This window comes from Chiloscyllium plagiosum, unplaced genomic scaffold, assembly GCF_037043375.1.
Source record: "Chiloscyllium plagiosum isolate Xiang-an unplaced genomic scaffold, Cpla_swu_hap1 HiC_scaffold_41, whole genome shotgun sequence".
Lineage (NCBI taxonomy): Eukaryota > Metazoa > Chordata > Chondrichthyes > Orectolobiformes > Hemiscylliidae > Chiloscyllium > Chiloscyllium plagiosum.
The window spans coordinates 30,568,803-30,594,186 of NW_028270179.1; the positions used below are offsets into that span (position 1 = coordinate 30,568,803).

The 25,384-nt window shown below is 41.3% G+C and overlaps 1 pseudogene; it reads left to right on the forward strand.

Moving 5' to 3' along the window:
* Nucleotides 1–21,564: 21,564 nt before the first annotated feature.
* On the forward strand, nucleotides 21,565–22,192 carry LOC148138206 (uncharacterized; annotated as a pseudogene).
* The last annotated feature ends 3,192 nt before the right edge of the window (nucleotides 22,193–25,384 follow it).

Below are 25,384 nucleotides of genomic sequence, written 5' to 3' on the forward strand. Positions count from 1 at the left end.
CCGAAAACTCCTGTCACTTCTATTTCACTCTCTTTCCTGCGAAGTCCTCTCCCAATTAATTGTCGTCAGTTCCTCTTTCATACTAGTGCCGTTGACTTTATTAACCATAATAGAGTTAAACCTGATTCAAAGTTCTCCATCTCAAACTGCAGATTAAATTAACCCAAATTACGATCACTGCCTCGTAACACATTCTTCCTCTTGAGCTCCCTTTTTAAGTCTGCCTCGTCGGACAACACTAAATCCTGAATTGTCTCTTTCCCATTGGGCTCCACAACAAGCTGCTCCAAAAACAAAACACCTCGTAGACAGCCCACAAATTATTTTTTCTTGTAATCCACCATCAACTTGCTTTTCCCAGTCCACCCGCATGTTAAAACCCCCCATGATCACTGTTACCTTCAATACCGTGCAAGCCTTTTCTATCACTTCGTGGGTCGTATGCGCCAAAACCAGAACGGGCTTTGGAGGCCTGCAAATAAAACCGATTATGTGCTTTTTCTTTTTACCTTTGCGGTTTCTCAACTCTACTCTCACAAATTCTATGTCATCTGATCCTACTTCATTTATTGTTATTGTTTAAAATTCACTTTTTGCAAGAACTCCAAACCCAAGCCCTTTGCCCACCTGCCTGCCTTTTCAATCTGACATATATCCTTGAATATTGACCTCCCAGTCCTAATACTCTTGCAGACATATCGCCGTGATGCTCACCACTTCATATCTGCCCATCTTAATCTGCGTCACTCGGGCATTTATCTTATTTCTAACACTGTGCACCTTGACATGCAACACCTTCAGTCCTGTATTGACGGTATCCCTTCTCATTGTTCGATATTTATCCATAGTTGTTGACATTTGAATCCAAAACGTTTTGAAACACGCTGCCCACATCTGTGTGCTGAAGAATTGAACAGCCACTGCTGAGTTCTTCCTTCTTCTCATTTTTTTCCCACACATTTTAATGTGGAGTCCACACACCCATAGATGCTTACCTGCAGCTTTGCTTCACAATGGTCGTTACTACTGCTTGGAGTTCCGTTGTTCTCTGCTCTCACACATCACAGTTTAAAGGCTTATAGACCACACTCTTTACACTTCTCTCTCGAACACTGGTCCCAACTCGGTTCAGGTGGAGACCAAGTCAATGGTACATATCCCTCATGTTCCAGTACTAATGATGGTGACCCTTCAAATGGAAGTGCTCTCTCCTGCACCACACTTTTCACCATATGTTCACTTCCTTTATTCAGTTAATAATTACTTAGGGGAATTTACATCGGAAATAATGTTGCATGAAATTGATGCTTCGCATTTAAACAATTTGAAAACCTATATTTGATTATAACATGGAGATTCGATTTTCCGTCATACCATGCGTAAGAAGACCCAATAAAGTGGACATAGACCAAATGGAACAAACAGCTGCAATTAAATTAGAGCGAGGATAACGGTATTGAGGTTAACCAGGGAATCTACACACCTTTCACAAAGGCGATGAGGTTAAGAAACTGTGACTGCCATTGTAACTTCAGTTGAGATCAATTTGAGTTTTTAAGGATCTTTGTTTCACCAATTAAGTTTCAATTTACCATTGGTGTATCTGAGGAATTAAACAGGAACAATAGATATAAGATGTTGTTATTGATCAGACTAAATGCCCTAAAATGCATTGAGACGATAGTCTAGATGCTAATTATTTCTCACTTTAAAACTAACTTGCAACGTTCCTTTCCAGATCCAAATCGTTCACTCAAACTACTCAAATTTAAGCAAACAACCGGTTATTTTTACTGCAGTTAACTAGAGACAAAATAGGAAATAAAGGAAAACAATTGTAATTCTATCGAAATGATGAACAAAAGAATACATGTACTGAATGTTACTAATTAGTGTTTGCCTATAGGAACACGTCATAAACACACCCTTGACAAAGACAAATACTATAAAACAGATCGTCTCACATGCAATTCTAACAGCAGCGAGATATTCCACATTTTAGCTGTAACAGACAGTAGAATAAGACTCTCCCCATACAAGTTCAAGACCTCATTAACTACAAATTGCTACAACTATAAATTCTGCTTCTGTGGGAGTTAATACCACCCATTCAAACTGATTGTATTGTTTTAACTTTAAAAGTAAAACAAGGCATTGCAAGCTGTTGACTCCGAGAGACTGTTCTCCACCTCTGTCTTAAAATTTCTTCATAGAAACAGGTAAAGATACAATTCCTAAATCCATAGCATCATCACTCCTCCCCACTTAGAAAAAAAATATGGAGACATGGCTTCATTTAAAAGAAAATCTTATGTCATTCATAGACTATAATACATATATATTGCATTGACTCTAGTCATTCAAGCATTCACACCTACATTTCACTTTCCTCTATTTCCTCCAGCGAATAAAAATTTCCATCTTCCTACATCAAACATGCAACAATGGATCAAAAACTACGTTCTCTCGCTCTGCCATGTGTACAATGTTTAAACTGAATGGCTGCAATAATAAATTCCGTCTAAACAGTCTGCAATGCTACTTCATAGTTTTTTTTTCAAAACTAAAACTTTAAGAGCTTATGTTCAGTGTATGCAATGGTCCCAGATTGTCATCTTACAAATTCAAATGTCGCAACGCCGACACCAAACTCAAAGTCTCCCTCACAATTGTCGATTATCTCTGTTGATGATTATTCAGTTTTCTTGAATAACATGCATTTGATATTTCAGGATTTTCGGTATGTTCTTGTAAGATTCCAGCACCGACACACACATCACTTGCATTGATAAACACCTTCAATGGCTTTGCACAATTACGTGCGGTCAACATTATTCTTAACACAGGTTTCAGTCCTTGAAATGCCTTTTGATCTTCATCCGTTCACTGATATTGTGAAAACTTCTTCAACAAGTCAATCACTGAAGCAACCACATTACTAAAATTCGGTGTAAATTTCTGATAAAAAAAGGATGCGTTTTGATCCAGGAATGAGATTATTTTCCTTGTGTCGTTGATGGAGGAAAGTCCCCTGTAACTTTTGCTTTCACAACCCTTTGTGGACATCTGTCCCTGACCAATTATATGGCCGAGTAATGTGTCTTGAGCATTTGCGAATTTACTCTTAGCCAGGTTTATCACCAAGCCTGCTTACCGAATTCGTTTAAAGAACTTCGAGAGATGCTTCAAATATTTCTTGCATGTATGATGAGAAATCAGCAGACCGTCATTAAATATGATACAACTGAATCATCCCAATATTACTTTACTGATTTGTCTTCATTAAAAAAAAAATCAGGACAACATAAACCTCCTGACATCATGTGGTTGTCACAAAGTCACTGGACGACTGTAATGTTGTGGGCATATTGATTCATATCCCAGCATACCAGATCATGAAATTTTAATTCAATAGTATTAAGACAAACTGGCAATCAAACAAAAAATCCCACGAACATTAACGCACACTGAGTTCACTAAGCCAACACAGAAAGCTAAACACACACACATACACACACTCCTACATGCACACACACACCCACACTCACACATGCACCCTCTCACAACCCCACTCGACACACACACATACACACTCACATGTGGGGTGAATTTGTACTTGCAAAGTTACATTGTACTTTGCTCAAAATTGCAGGAATCCGTGTAAGATTCTATTAATTCATTTTTTTAAGATTAGAATCAATCCAAATATTATGGAATACAAAGAAGCATACAGGGGACTAATACCTTCAACACATGATCTGGGCTGACAACAATTGTTAAAGTTCACCTGAGAACGTAATGCGTAAAACAAGTTACGATTTACACGTGAAAGAAGTGAAACTAACATGGTCAGTATAACAAATGAGAAAGGTATTTTTCAATGTATAATTTCACTTACATCACACTGTAAACTTTTGCTATAAATTCTGTGTCTTAGATTTTTGTACTCTATTACCACCTAATGGAGGAACAGAGCTCCGAAAGCGCGTGCTTCCAATTAAACCCGTTGGACTATAACCTGGTGTTGTGTGATTATTAACTTTATACCTCCCAGTCCAACATTGGCATATCCAAATCAAAATTGTCAGCGACAGGCTCTTTGGCCCAAAGTGTCTGTGTGGTTTACGATGCTATTCCAAACTAATCGGTCCCACTGTATTCACTACATGTTCTTGTATCTGTCTAAACGCCTCTTCAAACTTGCTATCGTACCTGACTCTATTAGCCCCACTGCCAGTGCTTTCCCGGCACCTACCATCGTCTGTGTGAAGAAGTTGTCTCCCAAGGGTCTTTAGATCTTGTCCCGTGTTGCTTCAAACGTATACTACCTCTACGTGACATTTTAACACTGGGAAAAACACTTTGACTACCCACCCTATCCACTCCTCTCATAACTTTATACACTTACATTAGGTTGCTCTTCAGACTCAACTGCTTTAGTGCAAAAAATCCAAGTTTTCCAAGCTACTCTGAGAGCTAATCTTGCAAAACCTCTTCCGCATCCTATACAGAATCTTCACATTGATGCTATAGTGAGGCGACCAGAACTACACACAAAATCAATACGTGGCTGAACTAAGGGTTTATGCAAATATAACATGATTTCCCGTTGTTTACGTTCAACGCTTTGACCAAGGAAGGTAAGAATGTGATATGCCATTGACCCATCTTATCCAGTCATATTTCTAACATTCCAGAGCTATGCACTTAGTAACCAAAATCCTCCTTCATATCAATGATTCTGAGGTATCTGCTTTTTACCAAATACTTTCCAATTGCGTTACAAATGCAGAAGTCCCATCGCTGACTCTTGCTGAGCTCTACGAGTCACAGACCTCCAATCAGAACAAATTCATCACCACAACTACCCTCTGTCTTCCATGAACAAACCTATTTTGCATCCAAATGAATAAATCACCGAAGTTCCCATGTTTCTTAATGTTCTGGACTATTCTACCATGACAGACAATGTCACATGCTTTCGTAAAGTCACATAAGTAACATCCACTGTCTTGGCTTCATCAATCAGCTTTGTCCCTTTCAGGAAACATTCAATCAAGTTTGAGACAAATACTCTTCCACATAAAGACATTGCATCTCTACGAAATCCATTATTTTCAAAATTAGAATTAATCCTGTCAATTAGAAAAATTTCCAAACATTTCCCTGTGATAAAAAGCTCAATGGCCAAGAATTTCCTGGATTTTCTCTGTTTCCCTTCTTGAACAAATGATAAACCTTGTCTGTTAATCAGACTTCTGGGGTTTCGCCTTCATCAAAAGCGTATGAAAATATACTTATAAAGGTTCCAGCAATCTCTCCTCTTTTGCCCCCTCAACATCCGACGGTAGCTTCCATCAGTTCTAGGCGAACTATCTGCCTTATTGTTTTTGAAGAGACTCGATATCTCCCCTTTCATAATGTCGATATGCTCCAGGAAATCAACATTCCCAATCGCTCACCTTACCACGGCACAGTTTGTTCTCATTGTTAAATACCGAGACAATGTACACTGTAGTGAAGTAATTCAACTTTCTGGCTTTGCGCATGTATTCACTCATCTTTCCCTCGATTCCCTTTTGTTCTTAACAAATGGAAACAACCTCTTGCATTTCTCCTTAATTTGAATGGCTAAGAACATTCCATTAACCATTTTAGACATCCTAATTTCCTTCCTGATTTTGGTCTACCCCTCAGGGGTCATGTTCCAGCTTGCTGCACCTTATGTAGGTTTCGTTTCATTTTTTAACACGAGTCTTTCAATATCTTTTGTCTCCCAGGACTCCGACGTCTGGCTGTCTTCTTCATTCATCCTCAAATGAATCAAAACGGCCTTCAAAACATACGCCGTTTTCTAATGTCCACATACCTTCAATCAACTGCCCCAATGTAATTCCTCGATTTTAATCTAATTCAGTTGTAGACAGCTTTCCCAAAATTTAGCACTTTTATCCGGGGATCAGTCTTATCGTTGTCCATAATTTATATAAAACTTACAGATTATGATCATTGCTATTGATATGTTTTCCTACTGAACATTTGATCAGTTGGCTCGGTTCATTCTCCAATACCAGGTCGAGTGTGGCCTCTTCCTCAATTCGAAAACCGATATGCTGTTTCTAGAGCCAATCAATTCTCCATCAGTTTCCGCACCACAAATGGATCTATCACAGTGACAACACAGTGACATTCTCCTTCATAAATAACATAACCATGCCACCCTTTTAAGTCGCTCTGTATCTTGCCTGAACTATCCAAATGCTGGACAGTTTAGCTGCCAGTCCTGCCCTGCTCTCGAAACAGTCACTGTAATGATCATCACATCGTCGAACCATGTATTAATTCAGACAGTAGCACATCTGCCTTACCAATTATATTTCTTACATTAAACGTATTTACACTTCAGAATGCCAGTTGCTACCTGTTCACAAACCTCGTCCTGCCCATTCTTAAGATAAGATGGAATTGACTCTTGAAGGCTGTCTAATCAATGAAGAATGGGCAAATACACGTTGATTTATAGATTAGTGGTGTTGGAAGAGCACAGCAGTTCAGGCAGCATCCGAGGACAGGCAAAATCGACGTTTCGGGCAAAAGCCCGTTGATTTATCCTCATCTCAGAAACACAAAACATAAGTGATCGGTGTTGAAATCAGGCCAATAGATTATTTGCTCAACGTTGCTGGTGCTGCGTATATTTTAATGCAGGCTTGGAATTTCCACGCCCCATTCCCCCTGAACCTCACAGTGGACTCTCATCTCGTTGCAGCAAAAGTTTTGAGGGAGATATTTCATTGGGTTTAGCCACATTTGGGAGATTTATACAAACCTTAGATAAGCACTTGAATGATTTTGACATAGTGCAGGGGGACGAACTGAGAATAGTTCACAGGTCAGCGCAAAATCGAGGGCTGAAGTGTGTTCTGCGCTGTATTGTTCTATGTTCTAAATATTAAGAACTGTATCATCACATTCTTTGGCAGGATCAGTTCGTCCCTCGAAGAAGCATATGATACAATCCTTATCGAGCCATCCGTTTGTTCAGCTCAACCAGAAATGTGGCTCGCAACATTCCACCAGCCGCTATAGTCGCTACCCAGACCTCCGCAAATGTTTTGATGAAACCTCGATACAAGAGAGAACAAAGATTGGATGACACACCTTCTTTCAAAACATTTTGTTCAGAAGCAAGCGGCTAATTGTGAAAAATCAAGAGCAGAGCAGGATTAGTCGCAGTCAGAAACTGCAGTTCCAAAGAGGGCCATGTGATTTAATATGGATTGAGCTAAAGAATTGCAAACGCCCTTCCTCAGCTGTGGCAATGCAATTTAAAACCTGAAATAATCAGATGGGGTAGAAGAGCAAATGAATCCGTTCATGTCTGAACAATGCAAAACAATAATTAGGAATTGAGGACGAGAGGGTATCAGTTTAAGGTTAAAGGGTAAAGAAGAAAAGGGACCCTGAGGGGACTTTTTTTTCACACAGATGTTGGTATGCCAATGGAATGAAATACGTGTGAATGTGGTTGATTTGGGTATTTAGCAACATTTAAAATGCATTTGGACAAGTACATCGATAGGAAAGGTTTACAAGGACAATTGCAAGGAAATGGAGTTAGCACGGACGAACATTTTGCACAGCATGAAGCAGTTTGGGCCAGAGGACCTGTCTCCGCGCTGTGGGTCTCCAAGACTCGATGACTGTAACAACACAGTAAAATCAAAGAGATGTGAGGACTTCTATATCTACTGGGTACTTCACTTCACCAGCCGAGACAGAGACAAGGGAGGCGTTGCCAAAACTGTCCGTAACACCGGCTGGGCCGCAGCAACAGTTTTGTGTGCAGTTCTGAGATCCATCGCATTGGAATAGTGAGAGAGTGGGTGGCCTGAAGAGTCCGTATGATGTTTCCATTTTTGATATTAATGATTGAAGAAAATGAGGATTAATGATGAACAAACACATTCGGGCGTGCTGAGGCTGGGGTGATGTATGTTGATGAGAGATGAGAATCACTGTTTGATATTTCAGTAGACAGAGATGCTATCAACCGATTCACACTTTGTCTGTAAATGGGATTGGAACCTGGTAACCTCCAGTGAGATAACAAGCTGAAAACAATGTGTATTTATTCAAGTTCATACATTTATTTTGGATAAAGTCAGAACTTTGGATGCTTTGCTGTAAATTATCTGAATATCTTTGTAGGAGGTATGTGCAGAAATCTGGCTGGGATCTAAGGCTGTGACTTTATGTAGTTGATCCCAACGGCAGGTATTTTAGTGAAATGGCTTTTTGCTTCGAAATAGCTGTGAGTCCTGCCCTTGCAAGATCTCTCGGTAACTGCGCAGTCCCCTGCGCCACGACCAATGCAATCGTCCTGGCTGGTGAGAGCTTGTCCTTATTGATATCTCACTGCTATCAAGCTGTATGAACATGATGGACCGAAAGGCATAATCTGTTGTACTAATTCCATACTACTGCATTTCATTGTGTCACGAATCGAGGACCTGGTGGAGATTAGCGTGAGACTAAACAGCAATCTTTCATAGAGAAATCAGCTACATTTTATGATTTGGAGATGCCAGTGTTGGACTGGGGTGTACAAAGTTAAAAATCACACAACACCAGGTTACAGTCCAACAGGTTTAATTGAAAGCACACGATCCTTCATCAGGTGATAAGTAGCGTCGCTCCAAAAGCTAGTGTGCTTCCAATTAAACCTGTTGGACTATAACTTGGTGTTGTGTGATTTATAACCGGTGAAATTTTAGGCAGTGTACACCACTGTGTCTGTGTCTTTTGCAGGCCACTGTAAGCCCAATCGAGATAAGTCATTGGGAGCAGATTTCCCATCTGTCAGATATTTGCTTGTAACGTGGAATTTACTGGTCATCAGTTGCCATCCTGTCTGAAAGCCTTGAATGTCGTTTGATATTCATGAATCTACCCATGACTGTGTCTAACAGCTCACTGCCGCCCTCGTGGGTAAATACTGCTGTGTATCTCATCAATTTGTTTCATTCCATGGTGTGAGGGGTTTCAGTGTTGGAGGGAATGCACTTGGGAAAGCTATGATTTGCTGAGATTAATGCGTTGAAAGGACTGCCTTTCTTATGCAACCATGGTGTGACTTACAGGTTAGCGACATATCGTCACTGGTACCTCAATCACAGAACAATTCCCTATAGCCCAAACCTCAGTTTTGGTCAAAAACAAACAGCTAAATGATGTAATTCCAAATTCGAGCACTTGATGCATAGACGCCTATACCTTGTTATGGCAAGTGGATTTCTTCGTACTTCACTGTTCTCAGGGTTTGTGCATCCACCACCCTTACAGGCAGTACGTTCCAGTTTCACACGACATGCTGGATGAAAAGGAGTTTCCTAGTGACACTGAACCTTCTGCTCCTTTGACTTAAATCTAACCCCCGATCATTGATCCCACTAACAAAGGGAAGCATTCCTTCCTATCTACCTTATAATTTAACCTCACAATTTTACACATCACATCCATGTCCTCTTTAATTCTCCTCTGCTCTAAAGAAAACAACTCGAGTCTGCCCAATCTCTCTTCTTCACTGAAAATCTCTGGGGAAGGCAGTCTCCTCTGCTCCCTCTCGACTGTAATCAAATAATTTCTTGATGTTGGCTCAGGAACTGCACACAATACTTTAGTTCAATGTAAATAGAAAGGGGCTGTTGTGCTGCAGCGTTTGAGAACCTAAGTCTCAGCTACTTAACCCCGGTTAAAGTACCACCTGAACCAGAGCTGTATCAACATGCCTGTAAATAGGTCTGTTTGAAAATAAGCGAACTTAGCAAAGGAATAGCTGGGCCACATTTGGGATCATCAAAGTAATCTGCGTCTGCGCCTGGAATACATGGGTACTACCTGAACAATTACAAAGCATTGGTTTTCACAACGTAAAAACGAAAACGCAGCAAAATTCATCAGGATGCAGTGACTTCAAATTTTGGATAAAATTAGTGCAGACAACGGCGAGAAGCTATCGTTCCAGCATCAATAAAGGTACATAAATCTTCAGTTATGTATATGATGCATCTCTGAACAATAATAATCAAAAGAAAACAAAGAACTGAGAACGCTGAAAATTGCAAACAACAGCAATAATTGCTCGGAAAGTTCAGCAGGTCTGTCAGCATTTGGGAAGAGATATCAGAATTCGTTTTCAGGTGTTGCCAGATGGGTTGATTTTTCCCACTGATTTCTGTTTTTGTTTGTTAACTTTCCCTACTTCCTGAGGCGGGTAAGAGAGCATAGACCAGCGCCGTGTCAGTAATTTGCAAACACTCTTTTATTGTGCGTCAGTTGCGAGAGAGCTGGTAAAGATAATAACATTCCATGGGACTCAAAGCATGTTGAATACAAAATTGTCTGTGAGAGGGATGGCAGGGGGATGCATTCATTGTTGCAGATCTTGCTGAGCAGTGTACAAATTTAGGATTTCAATTGAACTAAAAAGTCAGAAGTCCGCAGCTGAGATAAAATTTGGTAGGTGGTTAACAGTCAAGAGTCCAGCAGTGGCACAATGTTGAGCACCACTGTTTCACAGCGCAAGAACCCAGTTTCTATTCCAGTAGTTGCGCGACTGCCTATGTGGATATCACGCATTTTCCCCGTGTCTGCAAATGTTCCACTGGGTGGACTTGTTTCCTCCCACAGACCAAATATGGGGTATTTCGGGTGGCTTGCCGTGCCAAATACCCCGTAGTGTTCAGGGACGTGCAGGCTAGGTGGATTATCCGCGGCAAAAGCACGTTTACTGGTGTGGAGTGAGTCTGGGTGGGATGTTCTTAATAAGGTCAGTACAAATTTGATTATTGGAATGGCCTTTTTTGCACAGTCGGAATTCGGTGAGCTTGGCTCGAAATTGCAGGCAGATATCACCGTGTTGATTAAGTGGCAAATATAAGACATCTGGGGAAAGAATGTGACAGGCTCGATTCATGACGAGCTCACAAGACAAATAATGATATCATATCGGTGGGACGCTGGGAAGTCTGGAAATAGCTGACAATTAAACAATGTATTCGCAAAAATGTCTCTCGCAAATTTGTTCATGACTATTTTATGATTCAACAGCCAGAATTTGAATCCTAACACTAACTCAAACATTTTAATATGCACGGGTCTCTGAAGATAACAGGTTATGTACATGAGGTGGATTTTAGAAGGCATATGGAATACTTCACTTTATTAAAGAAACAATTACTACATGAAATAGACAGAATTGTGGACAGTGAGGAATGTTATCAGAAATTGCAGTAGGACGTTGATCAGGGGGAGCAATGGGAAATGGAGTTTAATACAGATAGAGTGTGGTCGTTCATTTTGGAAGTCAAATCAAGGTGTGAGTTTCATTGTAAATGGTCAGGCCTGAAGGAGTTGGAGTTCAGGAGCACAATTCCGTGAAAGTGTAATCACAGCTGACCAGAACAGTGAAGAAGGCTTTTTGCACGCCGGCCTTCATCAGTCAGGGCATTGAGGATAGAAGTTGGGATGTTATGTTGCAATTGTGCAGGACGTTGGTGAGGCTGCACTTGGAGCATTGTGCTTAAATCTGCTCAACTTGCTATAGAAATTTTGCTTTGAAACCGGAGAGAGCTCAGCAGGTTTTTGCAAGGATATTGCGCGGAGTCAACGCTCTAAATCATACGGAGAGATAGGACAAGCCAGGACGTTTCCTTGAGAATGCCTTCAGTCTTTTTGTCAGAGTTCATGAATCAAGAAGGGTCGGCATCAGTTAGGGTTTAGAGGGGAAAGTGTAATAGGGAACCTGAGGTTCAAACTTTTGAAGAGAGGTTTGTACGCATATGGAATGAACAGTGATCCGACGTGGTGAAGGCGGGTACACAAGCAAGATTTAAAAGGAATTTGGACAAATATACTGGATTGGTAAGGTTTAGAAAGATATGGGCCAAGTGCAAAGAAATGGAGTTAGTCTGGATGAACATTTGGTAGTCATCCATCGATTTGGACCAAAGGACCTGTATCTGTGCTGTAGGAAATATGAATCTGTCTCTCCAACAGACAGCAACTGTTCTTAATGCTGATGAAAATACTGCCCCCATTTTAAAGTGTGTTTCGTGCTGCCGAGGAATGAGGAGGAAATGTGGGAGACAAATCCGGATCTCCTGAATCAAAGAGAGGTCTCTTCCAATGCACCACATGAATCCCCAGTAACTTGACTGTTATTGTTACGTCATTACAAGAAAACAAGTGTGTGGGAATCAGCTGCAGACTAATGTCAACACAGAAAAGCAAGAGCAGGCGAAACGCCCTATGGATGGCATAATTGACAGAAATACTTACATTTTGGCGATGTGACGAGGAACAATCTCTGACCATTTTGGACAGTCTACCTGTCCGCTAAATATTCGGCACTCACACGGACCTCACTGGCCCCAAGGCTCCATTCAGTCTGTCAGAGTTCAACAAATTTTGTATTGCCTCACAGTAAAGACTAGAAAAGATCCAGAATCTCTTTGTGAGCTTGTGTTTTCAATATACAGACAGCACACTGCTTCAATTTTCTACTGTCCGACTGTTGTGAAGCTGAATAGAGTACTTGTGGATTGGGAGGCAGGAAGTTAGAATTTGGTGTTTGCATAATGCTGGCAGGAAAACATTGCTTGTTTGCTTTCAAAGATGATGTGCCTTTTCTTTGCTTGCAGATTTTAAATGGATATCTGTGGGCTGTAGCCAGAAAGCGTGTAATGACACAGAGAACACCCGAATTGCAACGTATGTATTAAAAAGGCCGTACAGTCAGCAGGACAATCAACAGTTTTTACCAAGGCGACAGGCTTTTGAATTTAGCCAATCAATTTTAACCAGGCACTTAGATTCCAAAATCCAGTACATTTATGCCTGCTAGTTTTGACAACATGGGATCAATCCTATTTTAAAACTTATTGCTATGTCATCATAAAAGGAAGGGCCCAGAGCAGGCTGCCATCTACTAGATATAACAGTCATCAACTCCAGACAGAAAATGTCTAGACTCACAAATCCTCCATAACTGAGAGGAAGCCCCATCTAAATACCAACCATAACACACACGGAACTATCTAATATTCCTGAACTTAGAGTCAACACTGAAAGCAAACAGTATTCTGGAAGACTAAATTTTGGGAGAATAAGTTCCAACATCCTTGAAGAGATGGGACCTGTATTTATTGGAGCAGCATGACAAAATCATCTTGCTTCATTCGGGATTATTTAGTAATCAGAAGGAATTTGTTCAGTTTGTTGATGGTTCAGATAAGTTGTTCACTGTGAGAATCAGACAAATGAATTGTTACTTTTTTTAAAGTGAGTGTCAAGAATTTATTTTATTGAGCAGAAGAAGTTGATCAAACGCAGTTGTCACTACTTCCCACACCGTGTACATTGCCGTACTGTAGACGTTGCATGACAGAAGTAATACAGGCTGCACAATTCTAAAAATATAAATATCAGTTGTACTACATTGTAGCCATTATATTTATGTCGATAGTGTGCAAGAGCAGTCTGCTGAGTGTCCAAATATCAGTCGACATGGTCGTCCTATTTCATACAATATTTCTACTTCCCTGTTATTGTCCCTGGCTTCCAATACAATGGAGGTGGAGTCAGGTTTCTGAGCCCAGGGTCGTCTGCTACATCGGGTTTGCTTCTCGTGTCTTCACATTTCTCTCCTCTTTTTGTCTTTTTATAATCTTCTCATACATTTTCCTTGCCTTTGGGTGAAGAGCTCTGACACAGCGATAGCATCTGTGATGGAAAGTAAGCCCAGCAGCGTGGAATTGTGCAGGCTCAGCAGCCCGGACTGGTGATGGTGGCTTCTGCAATGTAGAGACACTCTGAACGCAGATTCCTGGAGGCGGTGGCGGAGGCGAATTTGGCGGCCTCAAAAGAGGCTGCATGTCAGACGGATGCCCGAAATGGTGTCGCAGAAATATAGAGGATAACAGCAGGAGGAGGCTACTCAGCCCTTTGAGCCTGCACTCAAATTAATTACGACCATGGATGATCGTCCAACTCAATAGCCTCATCCTACTTTTACCCATTCACAACGGGTTTGTCATGCATAATGTCCCCTTCATAAATCCATGTTGACTCTGTTTGATCCAATCACTGCATTCGAAATTCTCCTGGCGGAGTTTGTGCCCGTCCTGATCCTGTCAGCACAGGTTGGGTCTGCATTGGTAGAGCCCAGCGTGGACTAATGGTCGCAAAGGCTTCAGTGGAGGCAAGATTGCGTGGAATAGCTGTAATGTTCGTTCCAGTTGCGGTGGCAGGGAAGCACTCGTGCGTGGCCACAAGGAACTCATGATAGACCAGTAAATTTGGACACTTTCTTTAGCCCAAAGTTGTGCAGGTCGGGTGAATTGACCATGGTCTTTACTCAGAGAGTGGTAAGGGTATGGAATGCTTCACCTGTAACGGTCGTAGATTTGCCGACTTTAAGTACTTCTAAGTCGTCATTGGACAAGCATATGGACATACATGGAATATTGTAGGTTAGATGGGCTTCAGATTGGTATGACAGGTCGGCGCAACATCGAGAGCCGAAGGGCCTGTACTGCGCTGTAATGTTTTATCTATGAATAAATTGCCCATAGTGTTCAGGCTTGTGCAGACTAACTGCAATTATCCGCGAAATGTAGGGTCATGGGATAATAGGTCTGGAAATTCTGAGAGTGTCGGTGTAGACTTGTTGGTCACAATCGCCTGTTACAACAGCGCAAGGGCTCTTCCACTCCTGTCAGTTTTTTTCATCATTTTTTCTGCCTTTCTATTCGAAGTTTTCATTTATGTTAATTTGCTTCAAGATAGCACTCGAGAGTGGCGACCATATAAAATATTTTTCATGATATTTGGTCATGATATCTGCGTGACAATACATAATACAATGAATATTTAAACAAATTTTAGACAGCATTTCCACATTTAAATCTTCCTGTTATTTTCAAAACAATTCTCACTTCCTCACGATCATTTCATTTCAGATGCTATTCGATTGCCCAGATCGTGCTGTTGCTTTATACCGTACTCCCACTTCCACATGTTCCAAATATTTTGGAAAGAGTTCCTTATTCCGCATTTCTCTATTGTTTTGGCGATAATCAAACTGCTACATGTTCCAAGTTATTTTGGACACGATTCGCACTTACACATATTCACTGTTACTTTCAACACAATTTGTATTTCCATGCGTCCCTGACTTTTCAGAAAACATTCCTGCTTTCATACGTCCCTGTTTGTAAACGACTATTGCCACTTCCACAAATTGTCTGTTAGTTTAAGCAGCACCCCACTCTCACACGTTCTCTGCCATTTAATACAGCATTCCCAGTTCCTTATGTTGCTGTTATTTTTGACTGTGTTGGAGAGAGATTTTAAAGAGCATTCTTGTGTCTTGTGTTTAGAATTCGATCTTTATTCAGAGCTCCTTATCAACCCAATCTGAGAAAGGTCATTGAAATCACAATGCAATGCACTTTGCACACTCCCTAACGACTAAGAAAGGGATTTTTACACATATCGCATTAAGATGATTGTATGTAACATTGATATCAGTGCTTGACAATTCTCTTTCTACAGTTGTGTACCACAACAAGACATTTGCCAGCTGCACCGTACCTGCGTGGGTGATGTTTGTCAACTTATGCAGCTTTGATTGATCATTTTCGCGAAGAGATTCATTCACACTGCAGTACATAAAATAATTCCATATATAAAGCAAAGAATGCGCATGCTGGAGATCTGAAATCAAAATTCCTCTGATGAAAACTCGCCAGAATTGACATATTAACTTTTTTCTCCCCGCAGATGTTGTGAGACTTGCTGAGTTTCATTAACAATTTCAATCGTTGCAAGTTCAGTTGTCTGCTTATTACATGCACGGAACTTGTACTGCAGTTCTCACCTCGATACAACAATCCCACATACATTTGCTGATCTTTTCCTTTTCTGAGCTCCACTCAAACTGATACTGTCATGGCAGAATCAACCAGGATGTTCAGTTCAGGCAATCTCGATGATGAGATTTTCTCACTTCTTCTTGTTCGTTCTTTTGAAGGAGAATGGTGAAGTTCTCATCAGGCCATTCCTTGCTCTCACTGAGTGGAGAGGACAATGATATCCTACTATGCTGTGAATTCCACCGGAAGCTGACACGGTTAAGGCTAGGCTATCTCCCAGGTAGATTGTTCAGAAGGCATATGGTGTGTTAGTGTGTATTAGTAGACGGATTCAGTTTCGTTTCGACGAGTTCACGCTTCATCTGTGCAAGACACTGGTAAGGCCCTTATTGCAGCATTGCATACATTTCTGTTCACCACATTACAGGAAGGACGTGAAAATCTGGAAAGGTTTCAGAGCAGATTACAAGGATGCTGCGTGTTATGGAAGGATGGTCTGACATGGAAGGTCTGAGGGAACTGTGGTTGTTTCCCTTTGAATGATGAAGGTTAATAGGTGATTTGATCGAAACGTGTAAGATAATCAGAGGGTCAGATTGGGTGGGCATTGAGAGAGCTTTTTTCCTCCGATGGTGAAGGCTAACACGAGGGGAAGTAGCTTTAAATTGAGAGCTGATTGATTTAGGACAGCATTCCGGAGTAGTTTCTTTATTCAGAGCGTGGTAGGGGCGCAGAACGCCCTGCCTGCAGCAGTCGTAGATTTTTCTATGTTAAGGACATTCAAATGGGCATTGGACATATATATGGAAAATAATGAAATAGTGCAGGTTAGATGGGCATCAGAATAATGTCTCAGGTAGGCGCAACATTGAGGGCCGAAGGGCCTTTAATGCGCTGGAGCGTTTAATGCTCTTTGTTCTGTGTATGGGATTTTCTTCCATCAGATGGTATGGACCTGGAATATTTCAGTATGTTGGGTGGTAACGCTGTTTAAAGACGTGTATTCAAGACTAAGACATACTTTTTAAAATCAGTATGGGATTCAAGGGGTATGGGAATGAGGTAAGAAGGCAATACTCAGGAGTATTGGCAAAGACAGGTTTTCATTTACTGACCGAGCAGAATTGATGCGATTATTGGCCTAGTTTCATTCTGGGTCTTATGGTTTTAGTTCAAAAGATATGCTTGTGCGGAGATGTGTGATCTGCTGCGTCGTGTTTGGATTGTTCAAAGCACGAGTCTGAGTCCTACATTGTAGGACATCAACTCTGGAGGACAGATCAACCGGGAAACCAAGGTGCAAAGGGTCGGAACAAAAGGGCTGATTGCCCTGTTGGTCGCCGGGCACTGTTCTTACTCTCGTCATGGTTCTGGTCCGAACACTGTAACATCTTCTCCCATTATTTCCCACCTAATCAGTCCTCCCGCATCCACCGTCTCAGAAGCGGCCATATTTAAGTGACACGAGCATCATTTCAGTTGTAAAATATACTTTTAAATTGCCGAAATGATGAGTGTGAACTTAAGGCATATGCTCTGGCTCATCTTTGCTTGAGATCACCGCAGCCTGTGACAGAGACCGAGGCATTTTTCAGCCAAATGTGATTATGAGAGCAAAGGCTAGCAAGGTTGCATCTTCTGCCCTGGCCTTGTAATCACTGCTTGGAATGACGCAGTTGCAAATAATTGCTGACATTGCAATCACATAATTAATTTGACTGGAGACGTTAGTTTCTAAAAAATGCAGATACTTATGCATCATTTCAAATAAGCGAGGTGCATTACATTCGGCAGAGATGAACACGGATAGTGGTAATTTCTTCATTCATATGTACGGAAATTAACACGAAGTAAACTGAATATAGAATCCTCAATCAATTGTACTTCACTTGAGTCTATCCGCGTAGAAATCCATCATTGTCGAACTCACTTCCTGCTGAACGTTGCCCAGCATATATTTTCCACCGAATACCAAATCAATTCTCATCATCTCAAGTAAGTCATTCCATTTTCTGCATTCCCTGACTTATTCTGTTCTGGTTTCACGATCACTGCCGCATGCAACTAAGAATGCAGCACTCACACAAGTTTCAATTGTTCCGTGTACAAACAATATTAAAGCTTAATGGTCTCTATTTCAATACCACACATAATTCCCAAACAACAGGATAATGTTAACGACTGCTCAATGCTTTCAAATTTACATTATCTTACTGATGTGGAATTACGCTTGTCCAGGACATGTGCACATGCTAAGTACAGCATCGTTCTTCCTTGGCAGCTTTTAAATTCACAAACCTGATTAATGTTTCATGAGTTGTCATTGGCTTTTACATATAAATCAATAAAACCTCGTTTATCATACTTCTTGAGAATTATGTTATGATTTCATCTGCATCACACCGCCAAATCCATTCACTTTAAATTAAATTAATTTTATACGTTATTCCCTGATTCCAGACTCACGGGTACTGTCCCAAGGCGATTATGAAACTGGAGAAGTTGCAGAGAAAATTTGCAAGAGTGCTGCCCAAATCTTTCGTGGCTAGTGTGGGGGGTGGGGAGGACGTGTTGTGGCCGTGATTGAGTTACATCGAGAGGCTGGATAGGCTGGGATATTGTTCACTAGTGCACAGGGTGTTAGTGAATAACAAAGGTCCTTTCTGAGGAAAGAACTGTTCAAAACAAGAAAGCATAATTTTAAAGCGAGAGAAGAAAGAATTAGAAGGGATCTGAAGGGCAAACGTTTCGTACAAACTGCGGTTCGTATGTCGAATATACTGCCAGAGGAAGTGCTAGAAGCAGGCACAGCTACAATTAAAAGGTAGAGGCACAAGTGCATAAAGAGAAAAGAGGAGGAGGGAGATGGAAATAATGCCGGCAAAAGGGGTTAGTTCAGTTGGGAAACTTGGTCGGCATGGACGCATTGGATGAGCGTTTCTGTTCTGTGCTGTAGTGCTCCATGGATAAGCTGACATCACATCAAAATATCTTGGGTATGAGGGAATGATTCGATACTCTGAGCAATTCCGACATTGCAGAACCTTTACTTAACTACTCACATACAATGGCGTCCTTCGTGGTTAACACTTTTGCCTCCCAGCACCAAAGACACGGGTTCAACTCTATCATTGCGTGATGGTCTGTATGGAATTTTCACATTCTTCCCGCGTTCTCATGGGATTCCTCCTGGCGCTACAGTTTCCTCGGCATTCTAAAAATATGCAGATTATTTGGATTATCTTTGCCAAATTGCGTCACAGCGTCCAAAGATGTGCAGGCTTGTGGTTTAGCCATGTGCAATGCACAGTTATTGATATAGGGTGGGTGTGGAGAGGAGACGGAGGTTGGAGAGAGTTGTGAGGAAGCGAGTACTCCATGTGGGGTTGCGAGGATGGAGAACCTCTGTTGCACACTCTTTGGAAGTTTGGTGTAGATACACTGGGCTGAATGACTTATTTCTGCATTGTAGGGAATCCATGATTACTCTGAGAAATCATAAATATTCTGACCTTCATATGATTGGAATCTTAATAATCTTCAGTTCTCTGACTTTAGAGAAAAACTGAGGGCCACAGCATTTATCTGGCTTAGTTCTGCTTCAGCTGTGCACATTTCCAAATAAATACCAGTATGCACTGCCAGTTACGAATATCTACGCGAATCCAAATAAGAATCGGTTTCCTCTACCAGCTCTCTCTCTGTCAAAGCAACTCTAATGGCAATTGTGATGCTATCCCAGGGAAATTGGGGAAGCTCCAGCTGCTCCATTCGTTATGTGGTTGCCATGGTAATGGTGTATGTACTGACAATTTTCACGAATGTTATGCTGAACAGAGACAATAGTTATTAATTCACATTACTTTTTTTTTTTAACTGACCTCTTTGCCTAAAGGTTGCTACCACCTGGTTCACATTGAAATAGAATGTTCCTCGGATGATGCCTGACTTGTGGTTCTATTCCAGCGCCAATCTCTCGACTCTGATCTCCAGCATGTGCAGTCCTCACTTTCTCCGAATGGACTTTTCAATCTGTGTCTTCATCACCTTCATTTTTGTTTGATATGTTGCAAGACGCTGATATCTAAATATTGCACCCAAAAAGCTGCTGCAGTGCCTCTTGCAATATATGGTATTTTTCTTAGTTTAAGAAACATTCTCATCTTCTTTTGATTTAAGCTCAATCTGATAAATAACAATGTTAGACTGGAGTGTTCTATAGGTGAAACCATTTTGCAACCTAGGATGGGATGCATTTAGAATGTTGGATAAAGCTTCAACGACATTCCTAAAATGAGCTTTAATTATGTTGTTGAACGTTTCCTTCGACACATTTTAGTGTGCTATTCTAGTTGGTAAGGAACTGACTGGTCAGAGCAAGGGTCAGAATCAAAATGACTCATAGTTGGAAATCAGACAGAAGTTTCTGATTATACTCTGCACCATATTGTGCAGTTTTATGCTGTCATGTTTTTGTGTGTATTCTCTTTGCTTATAGTGTAAAGAAAACTTAAATGATGAATATGACTACATTTTTGAGATAGTTGCATAAATACTGGTGATTTTATTCTTATGTACTGTCACATTAATTGTGTTGCAACTCAAAGGATTCACTATGAACTTTGTAGTGGTGAGTACTATAGGACAGGTAAATTTTCACAAACCAGCAATAAAAGGACAAGATCAAGAGCCGACATCGTTCTACAAAATCAATAGAAAAGTTTGTTTCAGGGAAGAATGTGGCATACATAGAAATTAGAAATCATAATTGTGTACCTGCAGGATATTTCATGACAACGAATGAAGTCAAACTCTGACAGAAAGGGCGAGGTGATTCAACAACAATAAGAACAAAAAGATTTAAACATATAATCTCGAGATTTCCGCATTTCAGAAAACAAAAATGACATTTGCCAACAAATGATTTGGCAGCCCTTAACTTCCAAATTTCAGTGCAATTCAAATACAGCATTGTTGTTGTTGTTTCAGAGTTACACCACTCCGCTCACCGTGTTTGCAGCAGCTATCTGAATGGTCATTATGACACAGTATCAAACTTACCAACAACTGACAATCTCCCAGCACCATCCTACATCTCATCCGCTTTATCCTCGACCACAACTTCTTCACCTTTGACAAAAAGTACTTCATCCAGGCATATGGAACATCTATGGGGACTAGATTTGCACCCCAGTATGCCAACATCTTCATGCACAGGTACGTACAAGACTTCTTCTCTACGCAGGACCTCCAACCAACATTATACAACAGGACCATTGACGACAATTTATTCCTCTGGACCTATGGTGAGGAGTCATTGACAAAACTACATAATGATATCCACAAGCTTCATCCCACCATCAAAGTCACCATGGACTACACTCTACTATCTGTCTCATTCTTCGACACATGCATCTCCATCAAGTTTAGACACTTCAGCACCACACTCTAGCTCAAAGCCACAGAAAAATTCACAATGCTGCACTTCTCCAGCTTCCACCCAAAACTTATTAAAATAGCCATCCCCTGTGGGAAAGCACTGTGCATACACCGGATCTGTTCAGATGAGGAGTAACGTATGGGCATCTGGAAGTACTCAGGGATGCCCTCATAATAACGGGGTACGATGCTCAACTCATCGACCGCCAGTTCCATAGCAAGGAACTGTAATGACCTCCTCAGGAGACAGACAGTGCAGCAACTGACAGGGTACTCTTCGCTGTCCAGTACTTCCCAGGAGCCGGGAAACTACGCCATGTTCTTCGTGACCCGCAACACATTATCAACGTGAATGAGCACCTCGCCAAGACCTTTCCCACAGCTCCACTGCTCGCCTTCAAAGAGCCGCCAAACCTCCAACAGATCAACGCCCGGCGTGCAGGAAAGCTTGATACAACTTTGTCAGAGTAGGCGCTGCAAGAGGTGTCAGAGTGTGGGCATACATACCACCATTACACGTGGGGACACCTCCCACTATTTATGAGGCAGGTACTTTTGCGATTCAGCCAACGTTGTCGACCTCATACGTTGCTGGGAAGGATGCCCTGAGGCATGAAACATTGGTGAAACCGAGCAAAGGCTACGGCACTGTATGAATGGGCACCAAAAAACAATCAACAGACAGGAGTGTTCCCTCCCAGTTGGAGAACACTTCAGCGTTCCAGGACATTCAACCTCGGACCTTCTGGTGCCCATCATCCAAGGCGAACTTCGGGATAGGCAGCAGCAAAACGTGGCAGAGCACAGGCTGTTAGCTAAGATCGGTACCCATAGGGAGGGAATAAACTGGGACCAAGGTTTCACATCACACTACAGGTGACCTGCATTGTATGATATACACAGAGACACTCCTATGCACAGTCACGTACACAGACACTACACATAGTCCTACAGACACACACTCCCACACTCACACATTTCATCCTCTCACAGATTTGGACGACTTTACACTCACACACACATACATATTCACGCTCTCTCACAGACACTTACAAACAGACACCCCAGACACACGCACACAGGCACTCCTATGCACAGACATGTACACAGACACTCATACAGTTGTACAGACACACACACTCCCACATGCATCCACTCACAGACTTAAACACTTTACACTCACACACACATATACACTCTCTCACACAGACATGCAAATCCCGCACCCGAGATACGCACACACTCCTACAGACACACACACTCCAACATTCACTCACACATGCACCCTCTCACAGACTTAGATTACTTTGCACTCACACACACATATATACGCACTCTATCACAGCCACTCACAAACACCCACTCCAGATACACACATAAACAAACACACACACAATACCAACATGCACACATACATATATACGTATGTGGGGTGAATTTGTACTTGCAGAGTAACATCGTACTTTGCTCAAAAACTGCATGAATCCATGTAAGAATCTATTAACTCACTTTTTAGATTAAAATCAGTTTAAACGTTTTGGTACAGACAGGGAACACAGGAGGCTAGCATCTTCAATATCTCAGCATCTTATCTGCGCTGACACCAATTGTTTCAGTTAATCTGAGAATGTGGCTTTTAAAAAAAGAAGTGAAACTATCATAGTCATTCTAACAGATGAGAGACTTAGGAAACAATCAAGGTAGTTTTCAATGTATAATTTCTGATACATCACACCGTAAACTTTTGCTATAAATTCTGTGTCTTACAATTGTGTACTCCACAAACACCTGGTGAAGGCGTGGCGCTCCTAAAGCTAGTGCTTCCAATTAAACCTGTTGGACAATAACCCGGTGTTGTGTGACTTTTAATTTTGTACACACTCGTCCAACACCAGCATCTCCAAATAATGGCTGACACAGCAATTAGCTATCTTTCGCCGGAAACTTGCCTCGTGTATAAGGGCCTAAATATATTCTTGAAGCAGCTTTGAATACTGAAGAAGGAAACTTAACCAGGGACAGATTCATTGCAAATCTACCCAAGGAGTTAACTTATAAAACACGTGGTCAGTAAAGGAGCGTATGTTCAGTCTGTTGGAGCATTCGCAAACTGATTCAACGGTTGCATAATAATATTTGAGAATTGTTTTGCAGTGGGAATTGTGTGCATTGGGGGAGCATGTGATTCACTTCGTTTTTCCCGGAAAAGATAAAATGTTCTGACTGGAGAGGTTGGTGGAGAAATCCCCCCTCTTAGAACCAAGTTCTTGTGAGTTTAGGTGGAGGAGAAGTCAGCAATTGCACATGGTGGTGGAAAAAATAAACAGGAGGGTGATGTTTAACTTTTTGCAGTTTAGGCCCTATTGTCAAGTGTGTGGGATCTCTGCAAGGCTGGAGTGCCAAGATGATTGTGTCTCTGAGTCATACAAGACAGGAATCTACAAATAGAGACATACTGGAACTCTGTTGTCATTGAACTTGGAGTTCCCATGCTGATGTCCTGAGGAAGAAAGTCAAAAATCCGCCATTGTCAGGTGCAGCTCCCTGAACTGTTGCCCCGAGCATCCCTTCTCCACAAATACTGCAGGATCTGTTCAAACGTTCTAATATTTCTACATTATGCCATTCCCTAGTATACTCATTTTATTGTATTCTGTAAACCCTCTAAAAGTTTTTGTAATTGTGAACTGACTGGGCTAGCCCTCAGTTGTGATTGTGAATCAGATTGTCTCATATAATATCAGTCATGTTCTAAAAATCCGTCAGAAATGCAGTTACATCTTTGTAAAAACCTGGTGGACTAAATTTCCAACCGTTTAACGAGGTAAAAAGTCCTTTACTCTTTCTAGAAAGTTCTGCTGCGTCAATCTGATATTTTCAGCAATAGAATAGATTTATCCACACAAACTAAGCACAAACTGGCTTGTTTCCATAATACTGAAATCAAAATTAAACTTGAACAACTCTGTCAGAGTCCTTAATTCCGGCCAATAAATGTCCTCGCAGTCCTTAACAATGAAGATTGCAAAGTAGTGAAGTGCACGCATGCACACATTAATTGACGACGTAAATCGGGCCCATTTGGCAAAGACAGGGATGGACCCAAGGTCTGGGGCCACTTTGTTCAATGAAGCACAAGTCGTAATATCGTTTAATGATGTTTTCCCTTCGATGTCTGACCGTGCTTACAATCGTAAAGTAGAGATTCAGACATTAATTCATCGGATTTTGGTTGGCATTTTTGCAAACTGTCTTTTGTGTTGTTAAGTGCACCAGATTGTGCGCATTTCTGTCAATCTCAGGTAGTGCCAGCGAATATAAAGTTCCTTCTGCATTATCCAGCGCCTGCTTCTCTACTTGACTAAGAATTCTCCCTGTCTCTCACTGTCAGATTCATTAATGTCTTGGAGTGTGGGATTCTGTTTCTGTACATGTCCTGATTGCGGGATTCATTATGTCTCTGAATCTTACCGGCTGTCAGTGCGTATGATAGAGTTTATTTCAAAGTCTCTGGTATTGTACGCGAGGTTGAGATTCACTCAGCATTCAGGTCCCTGGTATTCTTTGCACGCCTGATGGATTATATCCATTTATTTAATTTTCTTTGGGATGGAACTTGGAATTCTTTCTCCAATACTTTAATACAAATAAAAGAATTGAAGAAGTAGAATTTGGGTCTGTCAGTGACAGGATAATGAATAGTTGCCAACTAAAAGTAAACAAAAAGAAAGAAAATGGAAGCAGACGTTATAATTGGTTTACTCTGTCATGTCCCTGTCACTGTTTACAAGATACTCCATGACGGTCAGATTAAGCGTGAATTCTGCCCGATATCTCAACATTAACTCGAAATAGCGGTGACTCTCGGTTCAATATGATCTTGCTCCAGCAATTGGTCGGGAATTCAAGTGTATCAGTTCTTGCATTTACAGAAATTCCGATTCAAGCAAGTGTGAAAACGCTCACGGAGATGTCCTCTGGAATTTGAAGCGGCGTGCCCTTCCTCT